The sequence below is a fragment of the Mauremys reevesii genome, linkage group 12 (assembly GCF_016161935.1).
Source record: "Mauremys reevesii isolate NIE-2019 linkage group 12, ASM1616193v1, whole genome shotgun sequence".
NCBI lineage: Eukaryota > Metazoa > Chordata > Testudines > Geoemydidae > Mauremys > Mauremys reevesii.
This window is the reverse complement of record NC_052634.1, coordinates 22,699,774-22,705,909: the sequence shown is the minus strand read 5'-3', so window position 1 is coordinate 22,705,909 and position 6,136 is coordinate 22,699,774. Positions and strand designations below refer to the sequence as shown.

The window sequence follows — 6,136 nt, the reverse complement described above, 5'->3', positions numbered from 1 at the left end:
GAGAGTGGGATACGCAGAGGGCACTGCCCCAATGGCTGATATACATACAGGGCCCTGCCTCACCTACCCACCAGCGCTCACAGGCGCAATGGCAGTGGTGGGGTCACATAGGCAACTGCCCTCAGTGGCCACCAGGGGTCGCTGCAGCAATGCTAGGGGGGATACAAGCCAGGCATTGCTGCCCCTCGCCACCAGGAGTCACTGCTCCTACAAGAAGGCACCTACAGGACACTCCCGTGCCTGGCCAGCAGGGGTCATTATCACTGGGGAGGGTCTATGGGGAAGCAGAGAAAGAGCAACTAACTGCAGTGGGGAAAATCGTCATCTACCGGGGAGAAAGAACGGACTCCACTAGGACATCACACCAACTCCGGCCAGGCTGGATACCAGCAATTCGGGGCTGGAGCAGCTCCAGCTAGAGGCTGGGTGGAGGTAGGTGACCTCGGTCTCTGTGCTGAGCAGGCTGCTTTGGCAGCGAGTAGGGACAGGGAACCCCACGGCCAGGGTCTTGCTGCCCAAGGAGGGGGAGATCTGTGGCAGGCTTTGGAGTTGCTGGTTCAGGAGCCGTGAGCCGCACGCTTGTCCCTGCCTGAGCTCTCCAGGAGCACATAACACACAGGTGTGCACTGCATGTGGCACCAGTGTAACGACAAGGCCAGACTCTGCTGAGTGCTGCCTGCGAGAGACAGGGGCAGAGTCAGACGGGCAGATGGGGGCAGGAGATGACAGGGCCAGCGGCCATGAGCTGAACCCATCACAAGTCCAGCCTGTGATGTCACGATCCGTCCCTGCAGCTCTCCATCTGTCCCGCTGTCTGTCCAACCGTCAACCCCCCATCCGTCCTCAAAGTATGCCACACACACCCTTTCACCCATCTGCCTCACACACTCATCTATTTCCTCATGCATCCTGCTGTCCCTCTGATTGGCCCTGCAGTGCCCAGCACAAGGAGGCATAGTGGACCTTGAGCGAGGCTTTTGGGTGATGCAGTAATGGAGCTAGCGGGTGATAAGGGGGGTTCTGGGCATCTCTAATCCTGTGCCGAAAGCCATGACTGCGCGCCCACCCCTCTCAGTCTCAGACCCCACAGCCCCAAATACATGACTGGCCACTCATGCTGTGACCCAGTTACAGCAATGAGGTCTCCCCGAAGATAGAGGGTGGGAGGAGCAACCCCCTTATCCTGGCAGGCAGGACACATCCTTCCCAGTATGGCAGAGACCTTGCCCGTGGGCAGATAGACCCAGCTGAGCCCATAGGAGACTGGGGGAGGAGGAGCAGAGGACGAGGATGAAGGCAACTGAACATGACAGGTGTCCATGAAAGGAGAGAGAGAGAGTTTGAGTGTAAGTTGACCAACACAGAGAGAGAAACCTCAGAGGAAGAAAGAAACTCAGAACAGGGAGTCACCCTCATGGATCCAACTTTCTGCTAGGGAGCACACACCACTCCTGGCCAGAGAGATGATCAGCCCCCGCAAATGGCAACATCATCTCCCTTGAAGCCACAGCTAGTCCAGAAACCCACACCCAGGTAACGGGACGTCCCTGCCTGGAGCCAGGGGGGCTGTGACCAGAGCCCTCCCCAAACCAGACACTTCTCTCACCGACAGAGACAGCTACTCTCATCCCAGCTGGGCAGGTCTTGCCTGGCATCAACAGGATTCACCCTGTCACTGCTCTCGCTCACTTGCCATCTCACCTCGGGGCTGGACTCTGTCCCCGCGACTTCTTTTCCCTTGGTATGAAACACAACACAAGAGGAAAAGAAAAAGCAATGGTGGCGAGGCTCCTCTTCTCGCTACTCCCGCATCCCAGGGCTCCGGCTTCAACCCTCCTCCCATTCTGCCATCACAGCTACAATCAGAAATCTGAGCCCGGGGCTCACACCTGGTTGTCTCCTCAATCCTTGGCGCTGTCCAGCATGTCTCCCTCCACAGAAGTCACCTGGCCTCGTCTTAGACACCATCTTCATATTGCTCTTCTCCTTCCCAGAGCTCCTGCTCTGCTCCTCAGACCTGTCTGTGCTCAGCTCTGCAGGCAGAGGGGAAGGGGCATGATGGGAACACACACGCCCCATTCCAGACACCACGCAGCATCCACAGGGCTACCAAACCACGTCACCTTCGGCCAAAACCACCCCCCACCCCGAGGGAGCAAAAAGCCTTTGTGAGCTCAGCACACACAAGCCAGGAAAAGATTAACACCCACACCCAGCCCAGCCAAAGTGGGAGCTTCCCCCACTTCCCGGCCACAGGCCCACGGGGCTCATGGATGGAGGAGTTTGGGGGGCTGTGGAGGCCCCTGAAGGACTAGCTCAGCGTGTGAATGAGTGACTGGGATGTATGTGGGGGCCGGACTGTGGGTTGAGGTGTCCAGGAGGACCCAAGAGAAGGGACTAGGGGGATAAGGGATAGAGGAAGGTGGGGATACCAAGGTGCATTGTGGGAATGTGGGATTTAGAGAGCCCAGAGTGGATGGGTGGGGGCGGGTTGGAGGACCCCACAGTGGCTGAAAAGGGGAAGCCGGCAGGTTGGGGGGTAGCAGAGATTGGAGATGAGGAAACTCACACCCTGGGGATGGACTGGGGCAGTGGGGGGTTGGGAAAGTGGGGCCCAGCCATGGAGAAATGGGCTGGAGGCAATTAGGGGCAGGGCGCTGAGGACGGGGAGGAGTAGGGTGGGGTCGGGGTGCTGAGCACGGGGGGGGGCGAAGGGAAAGGCCGGGCAGAGCGGACAGGGTGGGGGAGGGGATGCCGGGGGCGGGGCTGACGGGAGGGTCACAGGTGGGGTGGACACTGCAGGGGCAGGTTGGGGGGGGTTGAAGGCCCCGCGGCCCCAGGCTGCCGCTTCTGGGGCTGCTCCCAGGCAGCTCAGCCCCCCCCCCCCGCTGCGGCCCCCCAGGCCCAGCGGGGGGGGTGAAGCCCTTTCACTCCGCGCTGCCTCTGCCCCATGCCCCCCCAGCCCGGATCCCACGGGCCCAGGGCAGGGGCTGGGCCTGGCGCCTGAAACTGGGGGGTCTCCGAGGTGGAAGGACCCCAGCCGCTGGCAAAGACTGGGAGCGGAAGAAGCTCCTGCGCCCGGCCCCGCAAGAGTTTTCCAGGCTCCCCAGAGCGAGTGAAGGAACCTGATCCAGGGGCCACGAAAAACTCTGGTGGGGGCCCCTGTGGGGCTCGGGGCCTGGGGCAAATTCCCCCTCTTGCCCCCCCTCTGGGTGGCCCTGCCTGCCAGTGCACTCAGCCTCACTTGGCAGGTAACAAAAGGGATCGAGTGGCCGTCCAGTTTCTGGAGAGTGGCTGACAACACCCGACCTTCTGCCCTGAGGAGAAACTGACGTGAGACAAGGCAGGGGAGGCCATTCTTGTATTGGACCAACTTCCGGTGGGGAGAGAGAGAGAGCGAGCAAGCGAGAGAGAGAGCATACGTCTTCACTACCCGCCGTATCGGCGGGTAGCGATCGATTTTTCAGGGATCGATATATCGCGTCTCATCTAGACGCGATATATCGATCCCCGAGTGCGCTCCTGTCGACTCCGGAACTCCACCACCGCGAACGGAGGTGGCGGAGTCGACATGGAGAGCCCCGGACATCGATCCCGCGCCGTGAGGACGGGTAAGTGATCGATATAAGATACTTCGACTTCAGCTACGTTATTCACGTAGCTGAAGTTGCGTATCTTATATCGATTTTCCCCTTAGTGTAGACCAGCCCAGAGAAGCAACACGCAAGCTGCGCTCTTTCCCCAGCAGCAGGTGGGCCACGTGGTCTCTCTGCTGGCCTGGCTTCCCGGGACGGGACCAGGCAACCCCTACAGGGCACGCAAGAGCGGCGGCCCGGGCGGGCAGGGGGAGGGGCCCGAGCAGAGGGGCGGAGCCGCGTGAGCGGGTATGCAGATCTGTGTGCGAGCAGAGCATCGTGGGAGCGGACGCAGGCTGCCATGCAGGGCCCGACTTTGGCACCGGGAGCTCGGCGTGGGGAAGGGACGGTCTCCGGGGGCCGCGTCGGGGCAGCTGTCGGCAGTGGGGGCCGGTGTGGGCGAGGCCGGCGGTGGGGCGCGGTCCGCCCCGTGTGTTATAAGTGTGGGGCGAGCGAGGGCGGGCGGCGGCCGGGCGGCAGGAACTCATACTTACCTGGCAGGAGAGATACCATGATCACGAAGGTGGTTTTCTCAGGGTGAGGCTCATCTATTACACTGCGGGTGTGCTGACCCCTGCGATTTCCCCAAATGCGGGAAACTCAACTGCATAATTTGTGGTAGTAGGGAACTGTGTTCGCGCTCTCCCCTGGTGATTGGTTTGAACAACAGACAATTGATAGGGGACTGTTTAGTCTTAGTGCACTGCAAAGCAGATTCTCAGGAAAGCAGTTGTTAGTCTGGGTCTTTGGGAGTGCTCTTTTCCACAGGCCCTGTACTTCTAGGTATCTTTGTCACACGTTCCTCCTTGTAAGCAAAGCTCAGCTCCGAAACTTGGGTCTCTCTGTGTTCTTGGCTTTCCCTGGTCTTTTGCAGCTGATCTGCTCTCTAGTCTGCTTTTGGGGGGCTTGGACTGGTGCCTTCCTTGGCTGTAAGGGGAGCTGCCTGCCTGCTCTGCTTCTTTCCCTGCTTGTAGCTTCTTGCCCGGCCCTTCTTCTCGGGCTCTTCCTCCTTTGACAGGAGTACGGCCTGTCCAAAACACCTGTCCCACCTGGTCTCCTCGTCCAACAGGCAGCCTCGCCCCCTGCCCTGGGGCCGCTTTGGCTTTCGCTGTCTGTTCCTGTCTCTTGGTGGCCACCCTGTCTGCGCTACGGAGACTAGGCTGTCACAACCCCATGCTGGAGGAGGGCTTTCCGTCGCTTGAGGCCCACCCACCGCCTCCCCGAATGCCCTTTAGCTACGCTGCGGGTTAGGGCGGCGTGGCCGTGTCGCCCAGGAGCGGTTTTCCTTTGCACACCTCTGACGGACGGAGCTGTTTGACTTAACTGTTCAGCACGCACCGACCCTCGGGCCTGGGCTGCACGGGAACGAATCGGCGCGGCTACATCAGTCCGCGCCTTGGTCGGAAGAATTCTTCCGTCGACCTAGCTCCCGCCTTTCGGGGAGGTGGATGGCCGGCACCAACGAGGAAAACCCTCTCCAGGACCCTTCTCCGGGAACAGTGCCCTTCCGTTTGGGGAGATTATGCTGCTTTCAAAAAGAGAAATTGTTTAACTGCCTTTCTCTGAGGCAAGGTTGACTTTGTATTGCTTCCCTCGTGGCTCCTTATAGCAGTTGTGTTCTGAAATCTTTAGGGTTTGACTTCATTTGACTTCAAAGGAAATGAATTAAAGGAGTCAGGCAATAGCAAGGAAATGGAAAGGTTTGTCAAACGGGTTCTGTCTGATTGACCGTCTTCCCAGCTACCCGTCCAAGTTAAAGACCTAGCCCAGTATCCTGTCTGCTGACAGCAGCCAATGCCAAGTGCTCCCTACTATACTTTTTTCATACTATAGAAAAGCTTCAGCCAATGACACCAGCTCAGGGAGCACTCCTCTGTTTTTCTCACAGCAGGCAACACCTTTGCCAAAACAAAGCCTTAAAAAGTTGGGTACAAACTCATCAACATTCCTCTCCACTGAAATCTTTAGTAAAAGGCGAAAGATTTATATGAACTGAAGAGAAAGCAGAGTATGTAGAACTCGTGGCAGAGGCGCTGCCGGGGCAACCGCCTACGCTCCCAAAAGTCAGGGTGACTACTCTCCCAGCCCGCTACACCGCTAGCTTTCAGAGGAAATGGAATTGAACCGATTGGCAGCCCGAGTTGGATCATCGAAACCGGGGACACAGGGAGCAAAACCAGCCCCTCGACCAGGGACTCGCTTCGCTGCACGCAATGCACTGTGGCTATGCAAATAAGATGCCCCGGCCGTCTCCGGCACTCAAAGGAGTCTTTTCTCCGGGCTGCCTCTGCTCCTTCCCCGGCTGGGCGGAGATTGGGATGGGGCAGCTGCTCTCCTGAGACAGTCTCGCTGATGCCCAGGCGCATGGAGGACGGAGCCCGGACGAGAAGCCAGAGGGCACTTGGCCCACAGCTAAAACCCGGAGCAAACGCACACACTTTGCAAAGTAACAGGAGCCGGGATCTCGCACATGAGATTCTATCTGCCGGCCGGGGTGCGAC

General features: G+C 59.1%; 2 non-coding genes across 2 annotated transcripts; one reads left to right on the top strand and one right to left on the bottom strand.

Annotated features, from left to right (window-relative positions):
• Nucleotides 1–4,121: 4,121 nt before the first annotated feature.
• On the top strand, nucleotides 4,122–4,285 carry LOC120376245. Its single transcript, XR_005587149.1, has one exon. It is a non-coding gene; the product is annotated as a U1 spliceosomal RNA (small nuclear RNA).
• A 1,246-nt stretch (nucleotides 4,286–5,531) lies between these two features.
• On the bottom strand, nucleotides 5,532–5,647 carry LOC120376075. The gene has a single exon (XR_005586997.1). It is a non-coding gene; the product is annotated as a U5 spliceosomal RNA (small nuclear RNA).
• Between the last annotated feature and the right edge of the window lie 489 nt (nucleotides 5,648–6,136).